The sequence below is a fragment of the Thalassophryne amazonica genome, chromosome 3 (assembly GCF_902500255.1).
Source record: "Thalassophryne amazonica chromosome 3, fThaAma1.1, whole genome shotgun sequence".
Classification (NCBI taxonomy): Eukaryota; Metazoa; Chordata; class Actinopteri; order Batrachoidiformes; family Batrachoididae; genus Thalassophryne; species Thalassophryne amazonica.
The window spans coordinates 37,540,624-37,563,212 of NC_047105.1; positions in this window are offsets into that span (position 1 = coordinate 37,540,624).

Here is a 22,589-nt window from a genome sequence, read left to right on the forward strand (position 1 = left end):
AGGCTGGATGATGTGGTGAGAGTAAATCAGGAAGTACAAGAGATTAGCAAGGAAGAAGTGAGGGCTGCTATGAAGAGGATGAAGAGTGGAAAGGCAGTTGGTCCAGATGACATTCCAATGGAGGCATGGAAATGTCTAGGAGAGATGGCAGTAGAGTTTCTAACCAGATTGTTTAATAAAATCTTGGAAAGTGAGAGGATGCCTGAGGAGTGGAGACGAAGTATGCTGGTTCCTATTTTCAAGAACAAGGGTGATGTACAGAGCTACAGTAACTACAGAGGCATAAAGCTGATCAGCCACAGCATGAAGTTATGGGAAAGAGTAGTAGAAGCTAGGCTTAGAAAACAGGTGAAGATCTGTGAGCAGCAATATGGTTTCATGCCGAGAAAGAGCACTACAGATGCAATGTTTGCTTTGAGAATACTGTTGGAAAAGGACAGAGAAGGACAAAGAGTTACATTGTGTGTTTGTGGACTTAGAAAAAGCTTATGATAGGGTGCCAAGAGGAGAGTTGTGGTATTGTATGAGGAAGTCTGGAGTGGCAGAGAAGTATGTTAGGGTAGTGCAGGACATGTACAAGAATAGTGTGACAGCGGTGAGATGCGCAGTCGGAATGACAGACTCATTCAAGGTGGAGGTGGGATTACACCAAGGATCAGCTCTGAGTCCTTTCTTGTTTGCAGTGGTGATGGACAGTGGTGATGGACAGGTTGACAGATGAGATCAGACAGGACTCCCCATGGACTATGTTGTTTGCAGATGACATTGTGATCTGTAGTGAGAGTAGAGAGCAAGTTGAGTCTAGTCTGGAGAAGTGGAGATATGCTTTGGAGAGAAGGGGAATGAAAGTCAGTAGAAGCAAGACTGAGTACATGTGTGTGAATGAGAGGGAGCCCAGTGGAATAGTGCAGTTACAAGGAGTAGAAGTGGTGAAAGTAGATAAGTTTAAATATTTGGGGTCAACTGTTCAAAGTAATGGAGAGTGTGGTAGAGAGGTGAAGAAGAGAGTGCAGGCAGGGTGGAGTGGGTGGAGAAAGGTGGCAGGAGTGATTTGTGACCGAAGAATATCAGCAAGAGTGAAGGGGAAAGTTTACAAAACAGTAGTGAGACCAGCTATGTTGTATGGTTTAGAGACGGTGGCACTAACAAAAAGACAGGAGGCAGAGCTGGAGGTGGCAGAGCTGAAGATGTTGAGATTCTCTTTGGGAGTGACAAGAATGGACAAGATTAGGAATGAACATATCAGAGGGACAGCTCAGGTGGGACGGTTTGGAGACAAAGTCAGAGAGGCGAGATTGAGATGGTTTGGACATGTGCAGAGGAGGGACCCAGGGTGTATAGGAAGAAGGATGCTGAGGATGGATCCACCAGGCAGGAGGAGAAGAGGGAGACCAAAGAGGAGGTTCATGGATGTGCTGAGAGAGGACATGCAGGTGGTTGGTGTGACAGAGGAAGATACAGAGGACAGGGTGAGATGGAAACGATTGATCTGCTGTGGCGACCCCTAATGGGAACAGCCGAAAGACAAAGAAGATCTACAGACAATTTAGAGTCACCAGTTGACTTAGCCTACATGTCTTTGAAAAGGGGAGGAAGCCGGCGAATGGAGGGAACCCATGTGAACACAGGGAAGGCATGCAAACTCCACCCAGAAAGGACCAGTTTGAAAGCAATCCATTCTTGCTGTAAGGCAACAGTGGTAATCACTAACACACTGGGTTTAGGAGGTTGCATTCCATCCCCTCACACCTCTGGCTATGCAACTGCACAGTCTGGGTGAGCAGGAGGAATTCATATGTCGGGAAGAAAAACCCATTTATTTAGAGGGAAAGCACCACCTGATTGACAGATAAGGTTTTCACCGTACACACCATCTATCAGAAACAGATATAAAAAAACATGTTCTACGATTGTTCTGCTGCTTTCACTGCATCAACACTGCATTCTGAAACACAGCAAGACAACGTAAATGATTAATAATATGTTTTTGCCGATATATCTAAAACAGTATGGGTACACATACCGCCGTACATCTTATACTGGTGTATATACCTGTATGAACCCCCCCCCCCCCCTCAAAAAACCCCAAAATAAACCACAACATCCTGATTTGCATTTTTTGATAATGAGCATAGAATGTAAAGCACACCCTGATATTACATGACAATTGTGTATATATTATGGAACAGTGGATTCTGTTAGGAAGTCGTAATATTGTAAGTTATGTGACATTACAGACAAAAGTGTTTGCGGATCTGCCAAAAATGGAACAAATAGGAGACTCCGTACAGAACAAATGACTGAACCATAAAACAATAATGGCAATAAGATACAACTGCTGGCTTTTTTTCTAAAACATTCAGACGTTTGTGTGAGAATGAGGGAGTCGTAGAGAAGAAAAGAATCACTGGTGTAAATGCAGATAGAAGCAATGGAAAGAGCTGTGCCGTTATTTTGATTTAGTGAAAGTGGATTGGCTGCAATTATGTGTTTATGTTTAACATAATTTATAATGTTGCCTGAGATTATTGACATTTTTCACCGACAGTGGCAATAAGATGTTAGCAGTAATCAGTGATATATGTCTTCCTGTCAGCTCAGAAAACTGCATCTATGGCATAATAATGGCAAGCCAACTGCTGTGTGTTTTGCATTGTCACATTTCAAAGGGTAAAATAAATACTACAAATTATCCAAGCCAGAAGACGGCAAAGGTGAAAACAACTAAACGTGTAATCTTAAAAAGCCAGTGTGTGATTCTTCAATGTGGCTGGTGGAATATGAAGGTTTTGATTCCATTAGGTGAATGGGAAGGAGAGATAAAAGGGATAAAATGACAGGTTTTGAAAAGGTTGACACATTGAAAAGGGTTGAAAAGACAAATTGGATGAACTCAGTTGAGTTTTAGAAAAGATTTCCACTTAATAAATATATGTACTGCAAACTCGAACAAAACCCACCAGGTCAGGTCTGGGAGCATGTGCTGGTGTTGCACATCACCACAGAAGTATGTTTCCTATTAAAAAAATGTGAGCAAGTAGTGTGAAAATAACAACTGCATCGTTGGAAACTAGTAGAGTGAGGTGATGGTCTTGCATCCCGGGTTCAAAACCCAGCCAGAACAGAAAATCATGAAGGGCCCTTGGGCAAGTTCTTAAATCCCTTAGTTTCTCCTGGTGTGTAGTGAGCGCCTTGCATGGCAGCACCCTAATATCGGTATGTGAGTGTGTCTGAGTGAATGTGAGGCATCATTGAGGTTCTGATACAGATGGAAAAGCACAATATAAATGCAGTCCATTTACCATTTAGTAGAGCCCATCAAATCTGGATTTTTAGGGCTGATAAACATATTATGATACAGAAATATCTGGCGATATATAAGTGTTTATTCCTCACTAAATTTTACAAAATATGCAAGACGAAAATCCAAAAAATATTAAGATTTATACAAAAATGCAGCTGTCTAGGAGTGAACAAATTTAATTATTTTTTTCTAAGCAGCTACCCAACATATCTCACGTTGCCTTCACTTGAATTGGCACATTGCACCACCTTTGTATGGAGCAACATTCTTGTCTGTTTTGTTCCCACCTAACCGACAACATAGTCACTACTTTCCTCTTGTTGCTCTAAAAAGTCAATTCTGATTGAAAATGAATGGCAGATGGTTGCTTTGCCTCTAGCAGCAAATGTGACCAAGGGGTGATGGGGGTTCCATTCCATACATGCTTTGCAGCATTGCAAACAATGCTGTCAGAGCACCCGCTGCTGGAAAAATTACATAATGACACCATTGTGAACTGCTAAAGTGTTTTTCTGCATCGTTTATTCTGGTATGTTCTTACAAGGTTCATATCTGCTGATATTTTTGTCCAACCGATATATCTGTTGGGCTCTAGCAACTAGTAATGACACTTTAATGAATGAATCTCAAGTCGTTCATTGGGCATTTTTGCAGGGTGTCTTTCTGGACCTTGATGATATATTATTTCCTGCTTATTTACATGTATTTTGACAATTGTATTAATGGAACATTCCATTTCTCTTTAAATGATCACAGCAATGAGCTGTTGCACCTCTGTATTGAAATCACAGAAAACAAAGAATTCAATCTTAAGCAGGAAGTTCTAACAAATGATAACCAGAAAGAACTGCTACGAGGAGCTCAGAGTGAGTCTCAGTGAACAACAAACTAAATGAACTGATGACAAGGAAGTCCAAATAAGGATGAATGACTGTAAATGAGCCCCTCTAAGCAGCAGCATGTCGCAGTGAACAATGAAGGGAATGAACTAAAATGTATCAGGAAGTAGCAATCAGTTAGGTAATCTGTGCACCAATGAAAAACTGGAAAAGGTCAAGAGGATGCCCACTTTTTCCTCACTGCATCAGATAGTTAATTTTGAGAGGTGGGAATGGACTGGTTGTCTGCCTTGATGGTTGCCATCTAGGACCCAACGTGGTTCTATTGTGTGATGGATACCTTAACATGCTGCATCGGTGCGTTCTCCCAGAACTCGACTTGAATACCCAAGTGACTGAATCTTTTACGTGAACAGACCTAGTCCATGGGCCAAGGAGGTTTTCGGTACCACTTAAGGGTACTAAACAACACTTACAATCCAGCCTCAGTATAACATGGCCTACACAAAAGTTATGATAGCTATTCCAGGGTGGTAGCTATTGTATAGCCAGGTAGAGGTCTATGAAGAATTACACAGAAGTCAAAATTTAAAATATTTAAAAGTATACCACATTATTTGTCTGAGCATAAAGATTCCACAAAGGTATAGTTTGGGCTATGTATGACTGAATGTTCTGGAGTTGAGGGGTAAAAATGACAAAAATGGTGACAAAGGTCAAGTTCAGTTTCTACAGGTGTCCAAAGCCAAAGTTGTTCCAATTTTGGGAAAAAAAAGTGATGCAAATAATTGGTTTAGTTTTTAGGGTTTTAAAAATTAATAGTATGCATCATCTGTCCTGCTTAGTATCACGTTATGGGGTAACACATATCACGTCACAGAATCCAATGGATGTTGAACTTGACCTTTACATTAGAGACCAAGCATTCAGCACAGTCAAAACTATTCCATTAATTGGAGTTTGTTTCAAAGTCAATTTGGGATAGGGTAAAGAAAAGGTGAAGATGTGCAAAAGGAAATACAAATAGAGCACTCAATACGTATCACAATCTCGACACATAAATGTATCGAGATTGTGATACATACTGAGTATCAGCGGTCAAATGATACTTATCATATGGAGTTTTGAGAAGCTATATAGAGCTCAAATCCATATAATTTGATTTTCATGAGGTACACATAGCAGCATTCAAGATGGCCACCATAGAAAAACTGATTTTTCCATTTCTAGCCAACAAAAAGTCACAGTATTGCAAACACAGGCATTTTTTGGGAGGTTTCTGACCACAAGGATTCTAAATTTTATGTCTGTATGCCAGTAGTCTTGCCAGGGGCCACCACATTGAGTAAATGAAAATAGTTGTCACCCAAAAATGTTTATTTTATTAGTAACCAATGAAAAGTCACAGAATTACAAATGAAAGTTACTTTTCTTGGCTTTTGACACCAGAGACTCTAAACCTGATACTAATTTTGAAAAATATCAAAGGATAAAAAAAACCCTTTCATAGGTATTATATGTCAGGAATTTTAGATCCAGCACCTGCCTCCAAACTACATAACGTATCTTGTATGTAAAACAGTCTTGAGTAATATAAGCTTAAACCTAGTGAAATTCATAACTTAGCTACATACATACTCTACATAATGACATGACAAATCTTATAGGGCTGCACTTGCCCAGCAATCAATCAATCAGTCAAACCATGCTGTGAATAGTGTACAAAGAAGTTATGAATCTTCATTGTTCACACATCCACATTTGCATTTACATAAGCTTGTGCAACACACACCAGCCCGGGAGCACTTGCAGTTCCTTGTGCAAGACTTCATACAGCCACATTGCAGCAGAATGGAACAGGCCTTGCTGCTGTCTTCAAGGGATGTCCAAAAGGGCAACCATACACCGTTGTCATCCTTGTGCCACCCCAGTCTTGGAAATCAGGGATGTATTGGTGGACTGATGTCGCCTGACTCCAGAAGAAACTGGCCTACAGCATTGATCTGCGGATGTGCTGATACAGAGCAGGCTGTGTCAGTGGTGATGCCTCAAGTGTTTTCTTGCTGCTTGTAAAGTGTCAAAGCCTTGCTTCATTGACTCGTTCAAGGCCGCAACCCTTGCTTTACATGACCACCACAAAGCGCTCTAGAGTCTGCATGTGTTATGACTGTGGGTTGAACACTGTGGGATCACTGTATCACAAGTGTGTCTGTCAGTCCAGCTGTGTTCTGCCAAGCTGATCAGGCTGTCTTCTTGCCACATCCCAGGAAGTGTGACACAGTGTCACACCCAGTGACAGCATCAAAGAGTGGCAGTGCCAAACACCTTGAGGATCCCAGTTGGGCAGAGATGGTGTGATTAGGAAGGTCTCTGGTCTTCTTCCCACTGCCAACAGACCCACAACTCTGACAATCCCAGAGATGCAAAGAAATGCACAGCCAGAATGACCACATCACTGTTGACTGTACTTACCAAGGCAATCTGGTGGCCTTGCTGTGCTGCGTGGCGAATATGAAGTAGAATCCTGGTGCCAGCTTCAGCATGGTTACATGGTTGAAGACCGGACACATCAATGTGTTTGTTGCAGAGAACTGTCTGAGTTGGTGCTGAGGAGAAGTCTCCCACCTAGGTCCCTCTTTGCTAACTGTGCACTAAGGAATGGGAACAGGTCCTTCTTGTTGTCTAAGAAAACCAGTGTTCCAGTCTTGCTTTGGGATACGGGTTTGGCCATCACCAGTCCTGGTATGGGGACCCAATGCATGGTGTGTCAGGGTTTTGAGGTTGTTCTCTGGGTAGGTATACTAGACAGACAGCATCCACCCATGTAACTGTTGGAGTTACCTGTGACTCCAGAAATGGCACAAGATGCTGAGACACATAATCAAAGAATGTATGTGCTGAGGTGGGCTGTACCATGAGCACCACAGCTGCCATGTCAAACATTATAACTGTGGCTGCTTTGGCTGCAGCTGAGCGGCCAGTGGGTGATTTTACATACTCCAGGATGTCTGACTTATTGCCAGACCTTAGTGACCCCTGATTTGAAAGACTTGGTGGTTCTCTCTGATTCTCGTAAGGAAAGAACTCTTCCATATGTGCATCAGATTGAAACTGCAAGGACAAGAAAAGCTTGGTTATGAGAGAGGAGTTTCTCTGAGCACTGTCTGATTTGCTTCCCTTTTTGGTGGTAACTGGGCGATTGGCAAATGTGTGGACCTTCTGTCATTTAAGAGTGTTTGTTATTGAAAATGTTGCTCTAGAATCTCCATTGCAAACTTTGAATGAAGGTCTTTGCCAAGTTTATGAAGCTGAGTGAGTGATGCAATGACTTCCTCTTCCATGACCTCCTGTGTGTGCGCATAACCACAAGCTCATGGCCATTGACAAAGGGATTACCTAGCTGATTACCTAGCTGTTCAGCTATCTCCACAAATGACAAAACATCTTTCATGTACCTTGTCTGTAAGGTATGTGCTTCCTTATGATGAGCAGTGGTTGAGCTTGCAGTGTGAAGCACTGCCTCAAACTCCTCGATACATCGAGAGCAGTCAGGACCTGCCAACATGAACAGAGTTAGGGCCTCAGGGTTGTCATACAGACCAAATGCACCACCATGTGCCTGCATTGTTGGACTGCTCATGAGCCTGGTCCTTGCCAATGAGGCTGAACATTTGAAGTGACTTCTGGACAACAAAGTTTCCTTTGAGAAACTCAAACAACTTTGAGTGCTTCTCAGACAACTGGACCATGTTGCGCACATGCACCGCAAGCCAACGTGCATAGTTTGTGTGGTCCATCACATGGATCCAAGAGCACATCTCATCACAGACCTGCACATATAGTAGGAAGTCTCCCTCACGGAGAGAGCTGATGAAATGGCACATCAGGAGCTCTAGGTCCATAATGGTAGACCAGAACATGAACATGGGATTGTAAGTTTTGGATATTTGTGCCCAGATCTCAAGAGACTCAGATGGTCCATGAACAGAAGAGCAGTAATTACAGTATGACTTCTGTCTGAGGAGATGCAGAGCCATGACAGAGACCTGGTGGGCATAGCAAGTGCCCTTGATATGATGCTCATCAAGTATAGACTGGGCACAGCCTACTTGTGCCTGGGACAGAATGTTGCTCCATCCAGAGTCACGTGGCAACTTCCCAATCATCTGGTGCATTTTGTCCTCTATGTGTAGAGCACCCATCATCATGACAAGCTTATCTTCCCCAAGGATGTTAGGAAATGACCACTGCAGCTGCTTGACAATGGCATACAAAGGGTGGTCAACACCAATCACAGGCATTTGGCCTGTGTTGAGGGCCTATGTACCTTGCATTGTGAGATGCATTGCATGCTTCATCATAGCAGATGTGGCTGCTTTGTCCAAAAACAGAGGTAGAAAACAGAGGTAGAACCCCTATCACTGCCTTGGGCTTTACAGTGTCATCACACATGAGTCTAGTGTTGTAGCCTGAAAAGGTGATGACTTCACCTTCTGGTAATGCCTCCTGTTGCAGCAATGTGGACACATGTGTCATCCAGGACTCATCCTTGACTTTGGTTCCATGTATCAGATTATGAGATGGTCGAGAATTGAGATCTGGTGTATATGGTACATATAAATCATTGCCTAATCAGGAAGTTTTGATACAGAAGTGTCTGTTGGGTCAAGCTGGACAGGAGGTCGCTCAACTCCTTGGTTGTCCCAGTACAGGACAGTTTGTCACGCTGATGGCAGTCCCATGGAACTCCTTCAGGGAGAAATTACATTGGTTGCTGCTATCCAAGTTGTTGACATCAAAGGTCACAAAACCCCCCACTACAGATGTTTGAGGGCAGCACAATTTTTTCTTGAACATACTTTTTGACCAGTGCTCGTGCCATGGATAGCTTTATCTCCATGACACAATTATAAGACACAGAAATTCCAAAGGCATTGGCATTATCAATCTGTTTCTTCTGCCTGCCCTCACCATGCACCTTGAGAGCTTGATACAATGGTAAACGGGTCTCATGATCTTTATTGTGATGTTGCTGGATTTTGTGACATGATGAGTTCCACTTCAGGTGTTGTAAATAATTTGCTGGGCTATGGCATTTGCAACTCTTGCTCTGCTTGAACATTTGCCTCAGTCTCCTCACTACTCTGTTCATGCAAAATTGAGGGGCCCTGCAGCAGGAAAGAGATGAAGCTTCTTAGCTGACCAGGGACAGGAGATGTCAGGGAATCTGAAGCAAATTAACCACTAAATCAGGGGTGCCCAAGTTCGGTCCTCGAGATCTACCTTCCTGATACTCTTAGTTGTCTCCCTGTTCCAATAACTTTTAATGAGCATTTCATTGGGTTCAGGTGTGTTGGAGCAGGGAAACAACTAAGAGTGTCAGGAAGGTAGATCTCAAGGACCAAACTTGGGCACCCCTGCACTAAATGGTTCTTGGCTCTGGAGACAGCATTTCCTAAGGACCACTGCTGCTCACATCAACAATAAGGCATCATCCTGATCTATCTGAGACTTTTCGGCCTCAGCTAGTAGATCTCCAACCTTCTGGCTACTAGAAATATAGACTTCCTTTCCCTGAGAGAACTCTTTCCATTCAGGTAGTAGCTTGAGAAGATACTCCTTGCACTATGTGGCATGCGGTTCCAGAGTATCAGAACAGGGAGTTCCCTGTTCTTCCTTAAGGGTTCTATATAACTGTCAAAGTGCAGACAGTTTGAAGACTGAGTCAGAGTCCTCAACTAAAGCCACAATTTGTGCAGTGGCAATTGAATCGAAGTGAGGAGCAGAAGGGCCTACAAATGCTCTGTGGTCCTCAGCATGAGCTGAGTCAAGATCTCAGGTGCAAGTAGCATTGCACATGATAGCAAACATCACCCACATGAGCATCTGCTGCGTTGGCAATCAGTTTGCCTAGAAGCCAGAAGTTTTTGATGATTTGAACCCAAAGTTTGTGACCACATTATCAGTTGCAACTTCACGCTGATTCTTTTGCTCCTGACCCTCACATCTTATGCAACCGGGAGACATCTGAGGAGCAGAAGACACTGCAGAACTGGACCAGAGTTTCTTAGGTGACTTTTGGTCATAAGACTCCTCAATTTCAATGAGCCTTCTCAAGCAAGAGTTACTACAGTAGGTTCTGGAAAGTTTATGATATTTGACATTGTGTGCCTGGAGTGTCTTAGCAATGCCCTGACCCTCATCAAGCTGAGCCTATGCCACTTTGATACCAGAAGGCATGACACCAATAGCTTTAAAGCCATTCAGATCTTTCTCAATTGAAGCAAGACCCTCTTCCTTAAAGGGAGCTGCAACCACTCATCCTTTTCTTCTTAGCATAGACAACAAAGATCCCAGCTGATGGCTTCCATCCTTGCTGCAAGTAATCACTATTCCAAAACGTCTACTCTACTCCATCACCACCAGTACAGCTACAAATTACCACACTGGAACAGCAGACACCTGAAATCAAAGAAAATCTAAGTCGGGGCACAAATGGATAGTGTGGTGATGAATTGTGAATATGAAAAACAGCTTTCCATTTTCATAATTTACCGCTTCACCTTGGTGAGTGTACTTTTAAAATCACTCAGTGAACTTTTAAAAGCAAACTTCTGTGTTACTCATTTTGGTTTCCTGCAGATGATATATCAGTAATCACAAGTGACAATGATAATAAAACACACACATTTAAACACACAAGCTACAAATATTAAACATTACAATTTTAAATGTTTTCATTGTTGTACTACAGCAATTACAGTTTTTCTTTTGAATCATAATTATAGAGCTCATCAGATAAAAAAAATTGGTGATAGATAGTTGTGTTTGATGAAATTAGGTTTTACTTGTGATTCTATCAAAGTAGTGGCTTAGTTTCAAAGTTATGCAAAACTGCACTTTGTTGGGCAGCCATTTTGGATCATTCAATATAGTGACCCCTGTCACGAATAATGTCAGATTTATAATCCGTAAGGTCAGAAACCCTAGAATAGTGTTTTATTTGTAATAATATGACTTTTCTTTGGCTAGTAATGGAAAAATCAGTGTTTTGGTGGCATCCATATTGAATTGTCCAATATGATGACCTCTGTCAAAACTGCTGTCAAGCAGACATTCAGATTTAAAATTCTTAAGGTAAAAAAAAAAAAAAAGAAAGAAAATTGCTTTTATTTGTAATTCTGTGACCTTTTATTGGACAGTAATGGAAATATACGTTTTTGGGTGGCGGCCATTTTGAATTGTGAATTATGGTGACACCACTGATAATTGGTTTTGGCTCCCAGCAGATCTGAATTCAGCAGGTTGAATACTACAATTGTGCCAAATTTCATGCTTGTAGACAAACCTGCACAATCTGACCCCTTTGGAGTCCTAACAGCCAGACTATGTGTTGTGGGATTCTAAAAGACTTTGTAACCTTTATTTTAAAAGTTTCAACAGAAATAGTTTCCTTACTTACTATGAAATGCTCATCTTTTATCCATTGCTGTCTTTTGGCGATATGAGGACACCTTTATCATGAAAATGTCAGTCATGCAGGAGAATCATCACTCTATTTATATGTTGAACTGAATTAAACACTATGCCTGAACTCGTAATTTTTTCCAACCTGGCAGATATATTTTTTATATATGACAGAATTATTCTTGGCTATTAAACATGTATCTTAGCAATGAAAAGCCTGTTGAATACTTGATGCATTCATCATTTAAATGCACTCGTGCATTTCACTGAAACCACACGACATTCATTCTTCGTCTCTGCAAACCACCTTTGACAATAGAGATGCTTGCTCTCCTGTGATGTGCATGTTCACTCACTCTATGTAGGAGGATTCACTTTGTGAGATTATTAAAATGTTTCACAGCTGTTAGTTTGGTTCACTGCACATGTAAGCAGCAGAAAATCACCAACATTTAAATAACATATCAAGAGAGCTCGAAGCAGAATGATGATGGGTGTTTTTCTAAGAAATGAATTGATATGGAGAGCAGAATGCAACATTAATAATGCAAAACGTGTCCCCTCGCAGCCTGTAAATTAGTCTTCAAAGCATTTAGGCCCACGTCAATAAGTTATTATGAAAGCAAGCCGCAGATATTTAACCTATGTATGGCTGACAAGAGTGTTAGGGAGACATATTTATATCTTCTACTGCAACAGCATGATAATGCAAGGAGCCAAAATAAGGAGCACAAAGGAAGGAAGGAAGAAGGATGTATAGAAGAAAATAGAATTCCTAATGTGAAATGGTAGGCTGTAAAATGACTGAGTGATTCCTACATTGTGGTTTTTAGCTGTGGAAGTATCATGCATGCAAATGCGGCCCATAGGACAAGAGTGGTAAGAGCAGGTCAGAAGCAGGTCCTTCCTGTGCATAAGTGGACCCCAGGGGGCCTGCTGCACACAGTACTGTGTGTGAGCATGCAGAAAGAGGGAAGAAATAGCTGAAACACATGTCAAAATTTTGAGTTTATGCATTATTCAAAGTGAAGAAAACCCTGTTTTTACCTTTACAGATATAATTTGCATCGCAGAAGGTTGCACTCTGAAACCTTGTCTTGACCTTGAAACCCTTTAGAACAGTGGTGTCCAAAGACATTCCACAAAGGGCCATGAGGGTGCAGGTTTAATTTGCAGCCAATGACTTCAGCAGGTGATTTCACTGATAAACTCATCCCATGTTCTCAAACTGATGTTAATCAGTGAAATCACCTGCTGAAGTCAGTGGCTGCAAAGAAAACCTGCACCCTCTTGGCCCTTTCTGGAATGTTTTTCAATTTCAATTTATTTTAATTTATATAGCTCCAAATCACAACAAAGTTGCCTCAAGGCCCTTCACACAAGTAAGGTCTAACCTTACCAACCCCCAGAGCAAGCACACAGGCGAGAGTGGTTTGGACACCACTACTTTAAAAGGTCAAAGAGGGTTTATACCAGTTAAGGCCCTTCACACATAGGTCCACGAATAAGCCCGAATGGCGCACAAAGGAGGAGTCGGAAGATAGCCGTGCGAATTTCAACTGCACTCGAATGCCTCACACAACAGTCAGCACATCCGTTCGGCCACAGCACGTGCACACCACATTCGCATGGCGCTGGTATTGGAAACCCAATCGAACGGTGGTCGAGATGCAGTTGTACCGCTAGCTGACTGCAGTTGCAACATTCGTACGGCAAGTCAGACCATTTGGACTGCGGTCAAGGGGCCGTACAAAATGTCTGGCCATGTTGAATCCTGGCTGAATATCCTGACTGAGCCAGCCTTCACACTAAAGGCCGAATGAGGGCGAATAGCCATTTGACCCACACTCAGACAAAGTCGACGGGCAGTCCAAAGACCTCCAATAGCAGTCACAGTGCACTCACAACAGCCAGGGCCATTCGCGTGGCCCACCTAAATGTAGTGCACATGACACCATAGTCGAGGAGCAGTTGAGGTGGTGAAAGCTTGAATAGTGGTGGGAGTGCAGTGCGATCGCTGTCCAGTGCAGTGCGTACATCTGGATGGGCTGTTATGTTCATGATGGACCAAATTTAACAGATACATTGTCATCTCCTCCAATGGGTAACATAATGTATGTGAGACATTATGATCATCACAGTTGTAACACGACGTGCAGGTGCGTGCGGTGCACTGCTGGCCCACAGCCAGTCGATGAGTGTCACAGGCTCAGTGCGCTGCCACACAACACAGCTAACCGGGATGTTACAGCTGGAATACACCTATCATGACATATACAGCATGGCCAGGCTGCTACAACAGAAATAAAAATAAAAACCCAGCTTTGGAATGACTCCAGATGCGTGTCATAGCACTGGGCGAATACCAATCATGCAGCAGCCTGTGCTGAACACTGAACATGGCCCGCTGCGCATTACAGCACATACCACGCCATTGCAACATCCACACAGTCTGTCCATCATGTGGAGCATTAACTGACAGCTAGGACACACGCGTGTCCCGGTGTGGCCAGCTCATTGGGCCCACAGCCTGGAGAGGGGAAAGCCATGAGCTCATTCATGTGATCACTTTGCTGGTCTGGATATAGTAAATGAAAAACAAAGAGGAGATCTCCTTCAGAGCGGCCGTTATCAGAAAAATGATAATTTCTTTACGTTGCTTGCAGACCCTGCACTGTGACTGCAATCAACTGCTTCTGCAGCAGCTGTTCTTGAACCAACAAAGCAGTGGTCCAACCCACTGTTTCGTTGGTTCATTGCTTCACTGCTTTTCAGGAACAGCAAGTCCGCTTCTTAACCCCTCTCAAAGCCATTTAAAAATGTCAATTGTGAGTCACTTTTGTGCGGATTAAAGTCACTAACTGGGACTCTTGCCTTGTTGTGCACAAGAATTAAAAATCGTCCTCCGTTCCGTTCGCACAGCTCAAAACACTGCACCAATAGACTAAAACATTTTTCCCCCCCCAAAATGAGATGTCCTGTACATTGATGTTGACTTGCAGCACAGCTGGCTGCAAGAGCTCAGCTCAGAGGTATGGAGTTACATTCATGCCATTAATGTCTGAGAGGAAATGCTTTTGAGAAAAACTACATTTTTTGTTTATTTTTCTTTATATCCAGAGATCAAGGATCCAGTGACCAATTTCATATTTATTTACTTTAAGACTCAATAAAATGTTATTGACGTAGAAAACCTGTAAAGCCTACTTTTAGTACACAGAAAATTCACAGGAGGTACTGATAAGGGAATCGATAAGGAATGGGATCAATAAGTGGAATCAATAATGGCATCGATAGATAAAATCTTATCAATACCCATCGCTGAAGTTGAATAAATATTATTTATGTTAAAATGTGTTAGTTATGCCAAAGACATTTAAAACCACACAGAGATGTTTAAATGTTTTTAAAAACAATGTTTAAAATTTGACAAAAGGTGAAAATAGTAGAATAGAAAATTCTTAAAAACACATGTTAAAATGCTTGAAAAGGGTGTAAAATAATGTGTGAAAGAATAGAAAGTTCTTTAAAAACATGTTTAAAATGTTTACAAAGATTGTAAAATGTGTAAATGCATAGACAGTTCCTTAACAACGCACAAATACTTTTAAAATGTGTTTAAGATGTGTAAAAGAATAAAAAGAAACACACGAAGATGTTGAAATTGTGTGTGTGTGTTGTGGTGGGGGGGCAGCTTTTCATTTGTTCTCTGAGGGGGGCTCACTCTCCCAAACTTTGAAAACCCCCCTGCACTATATGGACTGATGTATGTGAACCACAGTCCCATGATCTTAGGTTGACTGTCTGCAATGCACTGCAGACTGGTTTACTGGTAATAATGGCTGTGGGCGTGCACGTCGGTGATGTGATGTCCGTACTGATATGATCACACTCGATCATATTCACCACAGTTACGCATCTGCCAGTGGACCCTGGTTGACATGTAGTGGATCCAAATGACATCCAACATGGGTTAGATGTCATTTGGATTCTAGCAGGGAGAGACCACTGACCATGCCACTGTTAACAGCTGATTTCCAGAGAGAGAGGGCGCGTGGGGGGATAGAGCCATCTCACACATGTACCCACATGTAATGTGGGACGAGGGTTGGGTATCGAGAACTGGTTCTTTTCAAGTATCATTAAGAAATGATTCGATCCACCGATATCAATAGCCTTTTTTGCTTAACGATTCCCTTATCGGTCCTTCAGAGCAGCCATTGTTTTTGAGGGTGTTTGTTGGGAAAATGATCATTCCTTTACATTGATTACAGACCCTGCAGCGGGTCTGTAATCAACCATTTCTGCAGCACGACACCACTTTGAAGTGTGAACCAGCGTGAACCAATGAAGCAATGCTTCAATCCACTAGCTCGTTGGTTCTTTGATTCGCTGCTCTTCAGAAATGGCAAGTCCGCTTCTTAACCCCTTTCAAAGCCATTAAAATATCGTGAGTCACTTTTGTGTGGATTAAAGTCACTAACTGGGACTGTTGTTGCAGTCAAGACACAAGAATTGTCCTCCATTCCATTGGCACAGCTCCAAACACTGCGCTGCTCTCTGCTGAGACAGAGTCCGGTCGGAATTCAAAACGAATTGCCGCTTTAAATAAAATGACACCTCTTACAAACGTAATACAGACAAGAAACTACAATCGACTAAAACGTTTTTTTCCTGCCAAAATGAGACATCCTGCATTCTTTATTAATTCCATCGTGACATGCAGCACAGCCAGCTGCAAGAGCTCAGCTCAGATGTATGGAAACGCATTCATGCCAATAATGTCTGAAAGTAAATGCTTTTGACAATAACTATAGATTTTGTTTATTTCTATTTATGTCCAGAGATCAAGGATCCACCATGTAGAGTTTATTATGTCCAAAGTTTAAGGATCCAGTGACCAAGTTCATATTTATTTATTTTAAGACTCAATAAATTATTGTTCAATTTTGTTTCAATTTAATCGGCTTATAAAGCACCAAATCACAACAAAAGGCATCTCAGGGTGCCTCACACAGAACAGTTCAACATAAAAAATTCAAATAAATAAATAAAAATTAGAAAAATTCAAATACATATTTAAAAAAGAAGTAAAAGAATAAAACATAGAGAAAACCTGTAAACCCTACTTTTAGTACACAAAAAATTTACAAGAGATCTCGATAAGGGAATCAATAAGGAATGGGATCGATAAGAGGAACCGATAATGGTATCAATATCAATAAAATCTTATCGATACCCATCCCTATGTGGGACACAGCAGGTTTTCTGATGAGCTGGCCACAGTGCTCATCCTGGTCCCCCCCCCCCAGCGGTCCACTTAGACTTTGGGTGACATGACACGTAGGGCATTGGGAGTGCATTCTGCATATTCCTGCTGCATTCTGCCAGCATTGTGGTGTTTCATGCTGTTCTTTCTTTTATTTTTAAATTTTGTTTGTTTTTCTTCCTGTTTCGTACTGTGTTCCGGGTGGACATATTAATGCATGTGGTTATTTCACAGTGTTATTGTACAGTCTGACAGCAGCAGGGATGAATGACCTGTGGTATCGTTCCTTCTTGCACTGAGGGTGCCTCAGTTTGTCACTGAAGGAGCTACTCAGCTCCACTACAGTCCAGTGCAGAGGATGAGAGGAGTTGTCCATGATGGATTTGAACTTGGCTAACACCCTCCTCTCAGCCACCTCCTCCAAAGAGTCCAGAGGATAGCCCCGGACAGAGCTGGACTTCCTGACCAGCTTGTTAGTCTCTTCCTCTCCTGCTCTGTGCTGCCTGAGGCCCAACAGATGACAGCATAGAGGAGAGCAGAGGCTACAACAGAGTCATAGAAGGTCTTAAGCAGAGGCCTGCTCACTCCAAAGGATCTCAGTTTCCTCAGGAGTTGGAGGTGACTCTGGCCTTTTTTGTACAGGGCGTCAGTGTTATGAATCCAGTCCAGTTTGTTGTTGAGGTGAACTCCCAGGTATTTGAAACTGTCCACAGTCTCTATGTCCTCCCCCTCGATGTTCACCGGTGGATGAGGTGGTGGTTTCCTCCTGAAGTCGATAACCATCTCCTTCATCTTACTGGTGTTGAGACACAAGTGGTTGTGCTCACACTAGTCCACAAAGTCTGTGATGACAGACCGGTACTCCAGTTCGTTCCCCTCAGACACACGACCCACAATGGCGGAGTCATCAGAGAACTTCTGGAGATGGCAGCTGTCCATGTTGTAGGTGAAGTCCGAGGTGTAAAGGGTGAAGAGGAAAGGCGAGAGGACAGTGCCTGGGGGGCCCCAGTGCTGCACCTTACCACCTCAGACTGACAGTCGCGCAGCTGCACGTATTGCGGGCGGTCAGTGAGGTACTCAATGGTCCAGGCGGCAAGATGTCCATCCACACCTGTGTCCTCCAGCTTCCCCCACAGCAGCGCTGGTTTGATGGTGTTGAAAGCACTGGAGAAGTCAAAGAACATGACTCTCACAGTGCTCCCGCCGGTCTCCAGGTGGGTGAGTGCCCACTGCAGCAGGTGGATGACAGCGTCATCTACCCCGATGTTGGGCCTGTAGGCGAACTTCAGCGGGTCCAGGATGTCGCTCACCACGGTGCTTAGGTGAGACAGAACAAGCCGCTCCATGGTCTTCATGAGGTGTGAGGTCAGGGCAGCTGGTCTGTCGTGGGCCGGTTCCTTGGCGTGCAGTGTTTTGAGAACTGGGACCACACAGGAGGTCTTCCACAGGGTGGGGACCACCCCCAGGCTGAGGCTCTTGTTAAAGATGTGGCTGAGGACCTCACAGAGCTCCTCTGCAACTTGCATTTGTAGATATAGCAACGAACTGTGTTAACTGACAATGGTTTTCTGTGTTCAAAATGTTCCTGAGCTCACGCGGTAAGATCCTTTACACAATGATATTGGTTTTTAATGCAGTGCCACCTGAGGAATCGAAGGACATGGGCATTCAATGTTGGTTTTCAACCTTGCCGCTTATGTGTAGAAAGTTCTCCAGATTCTCTGAATCTTCTGATTATATGTATTAAGGACTGTATGATGAAATCCCTAAATTCCTTGCAATTAAACATTGAGAAACATTGTTCTTAAGCTGTTGGGCTATTTTTTCACGCAGTTGTTCACAAAGTGGTGATCCTCACCCCATCTTTGTTTGTGAATGGCTGAGCCTTTTGGGGATGCTCCTTTTATACCCAATCATGACACTCAACTGTTTCCAATTAGGTGTTCGTTGAGCATTCATCAACTTTCCCAGTCTTTTGTTGCCCTGTCCCAACATTTTTGAAATGTGTTGCAGGTATCCATTTCAAAATGAGCAAATATTTGCACAAAAACAATAAAGTTTATCAGTTTGAACATAAAATATCTTGTCTTTGTGGTGTATTCAATTGAATATAGGTTGAAGAGGATTTGCAAATCACTGGATTCTGTTTTTATTTACATTTTACACAATGTCCCAACTTCTTTGGAATTGGGGTTGTATATCTGCAGATTCATACATAAAGAAGAGCAATCCGTGATTTCTGACATCTACCAATCCGGATCACCTCCAAAATTCAGTGGAGTCTTCCATGCAAATCTGGAGAGAATCCGTGAATTTTTTATTGTTTTTTTTTTTTAAGTAATCCTTCAGAGCTTATATAAATTGAAATCTTTATCCAGAATCCAGATCTGGATCACCTTCAAAATTTAATGGAGTCTTCCATGGTGTAATGTCTATCTGTGGTGAAAACGTCATCAAAATCCATGCAGACGTTTTGACGTAATGTTGCTAACAGTCAGACAGACAAATGTATAAACACAGATTATTTTATTATGTCCTTGGTGTATGTCAAAACTGCAGTAATTCCCTAACACTTTCAAATCCTCATACCAACGAAATGTAATTCAGACTTTATTGTAAATAAATATAAATAAAACCAATCAACCAACATATGTCACGTTGCCTTCACTCAGATTGGCAGATGTATGAAATAGACTTCTGGTTTGTTTTGGCCCCACCTAGCTGGCGGCAAAGCGACCACTTGTCTCTTGTCACTGTAAAATGCTCGTTCTGAGTGAAAATTAATGGCAGCTTGTCACATTGCCTCTGTCTCTTGTTGCTAATGTGACCAAAAAGTAATGGGGGTCCCAGCCATGGTTGACAGCAGTATAAAATAAAGTGTTGGAGCGCTGTCTGCTTGACAAACTAAGAAACGACACAATTTCCAATAGTCAAAATGTTTTCTGCATTGTTTATTTACATTTGCATTTTGCATTGTTAATTTTTATTGCTGCATTACGAGGTCTGTTAGAAAAGTAACGGCCCTTTTTATTTTTTGCAATAACCTTATGGATTTGAATCACGTGCGCTTGCATCAGCCAAGCTTGAACCTTCGTGCGCATGCATGGCTTTTTTCACGCCTGTCGGTTGCGTCATTTGCCTGTGAGCACACCTTGTGGGAGGAGTGGTCCAACCCCTTCGGCGGATTTTCATTGTCAGGAAAATGGCGGAGCGACTGCCGGTTTGCTAAATCAAAAGTTTTTCAGAAACTGTGAGAGACAGCCAGGTGGAAACGATTCGGAAAATTCAGATGGCTTTCGGTGAAGATGTTATGGGGATCACACAGATTAAGGACCATTACAACCGGATTAAAGACGGTGCACAATGGCGGATGGCGCGCCACGCTCTCAGCAGCGATCGACAGGCTGAAATGACCAGATCATTTCCAAAGTGAATGCTGTGTTGATCCGGGACGTCGTCTGACTAGCAGAGAAATGGCAAGAGAGGTGCACATAGCACTTTTCCTGCACATTCCACTGTTAAAGGAGATTTTGTAGTGAAAGACTTGCGGAGGAATTCACGCATCAGGACAGAGCCGCTCATGGCATGGAACAAAAGCACCTCCGTGGTGGAAGTCTCAAGGGACAAGCCCAGCTCTTCCACCATTCGGAATATTCAGACGGCTTTGGGTGGCTTTTCAGTCGAGTGAGTATCCGAGAAATTGTCGAAGAGCTGGGCATGTCAGGGCATGTCCTGTGAGACCAACACGGAGGTGCTTTTGTTCCGCGCCATTACTGGCTCCGTGGCGAATTCCTCCGCTCCTGTTTTCATGACAAAATCTCCTTTAACAGTGGAATGTGCAGGAAAAGTGCTATGTCCACCTCTCTTGCCATTTCTCTGCTAGTCAGACGACATCCCGGATCAACACAGCATTCAGTTTGGAAATGATCTGGTCGTTTCAGCCTGTCAATCGCCGCTCGGAGCGCGGCGCGCCATCTGCCATTGTGCGCCGTCTTTAATCTGATTGTAATGCTCCTTAATCTGTGTGATCCCCATAAGATCTTTACCAAAAGCCATCTGAATTTTCCAAATGGTGTCCACCTGGCTGTCTCTCACAGTTTCTGGAAAAATTTGATGCACTGCTGCTCCAGCCGTTCAGACATTTCCCTCACAATGAAAATCCGACGAGGGGGGAGGACCAGTGCTCACTCAAAGAATGCTCACAGGCGAATGACGCAACCGACAGGCGTGAAAAATCTCAGGCATGCGCACGAAGGTTCAAGCTTGGCTGATGCAATCACACGTGATTCAAATCCATAAGGTTATTGCAAAAAATAAAAAGGTCCGTTACTTTTCTACCAGACCTCGTATATATTAAATGACAGTATTTCCACTGAGCAGGGGCGGTCCTGGAGGTTGGCCGACCGGGCAGCCGCCTGGGGCGGCATCAAAGGGGGGGGGCGGCACGACCGTGCGGGAAAAAAAAGGGTAAAAAAAAAAAAAAAAAAAAAATGGGGTGGGGGGGGTTGTCCTGACAGGGGGGGGGGGGGGGTTGTGGTTTCGTTACGTTACGGCAGAGCGGCGCCCCCACCTTCCCGTCCCATGGCTGCTTTCCTCTCACTCATTCCCGCAGCTTCACAGTGCTATAAACAGTAGCGAAGCAAAGACTGCAGCGAAACAAGACGAGTCATTGGATAAATACTGGGCTTTGTCCCGCCCATCGGACACTCAGCGTGTCTGGGGGTCTATGGGGCAGTGGGCCGGCCCGGATGCTCAGCTTCTGCATGATGATTGGATGATCTGTCTGAGGCTGAATCCCTTTTTGATGGACAGCGTAATGAGCGAATCAGCAATCTTTTGGTGTAAACATCCGTGGGAGCATTTTCATTCTTTTCTGAGTTGAACCAGAGACTTTCCTAATCCTCTTAGCAGCATTTTCTTTGTTATAAACGACTAGCGACAAATCGAGCTTCTATTTCAGGTGTTTTTTTGTAGTTGCTTGTGTTTGGAGACTGACTTCTATCACTCTTTCTGACTTCTATCGCAGTTTCTGTCCCTACCGAGCAGCGGGTGCTGCTGAGCTCCTTCACCCTCACAGGTGGACACACTTCACACTACCCTCGCGCCAGTCCCAGCTAGCGAGCTAGCTAGGTAGCAAGCTGCACATAATGGCAGACAATTTGAATGTTGTGGACCGGATTTTGGCGAAGCCATTTAATAGTCTTCCTTACGAAGAAGCCATGGCTGTTCTCATGGCTTCAGCTCTCAATGGTTTGCAGGCCAAAGTTAAAGCAATAGCCCCCAGTGCAATGTTTGTGCATTGCTATGCACACAGACTGAATCTGGTTCTGTCTCAGGGGGCTAAATGCTTATCTGAGTGCAGAATATTTTTTGCATCACTCTCTGGGTTTGCCACATTTTTCTCAAAATCCACAAAGAGGATGTCTTTTCTTGAGTCTGCAGGCTGCTCAAGGTTGCCCAGAAATGCTCCTACTCAATGGAATTTCACATCATGGATAGTGAGCACTGGGGCAAACAATTATGATGCCCTCCTGCAAACTTTTGAGATGATCATTGCAGATAAGTCCATGGATGATGACACATTAGACTGTGCCAATTTCTTTGTGTTTGTTATTGCAGTAGTCTTTAAAACTGGAAATTTGTTCTTGAAAATAGCTGTTGTGAGTTAATTTGTGGGATTGTGGGTGTTCAGGACGAAGTTAGTGTTTTC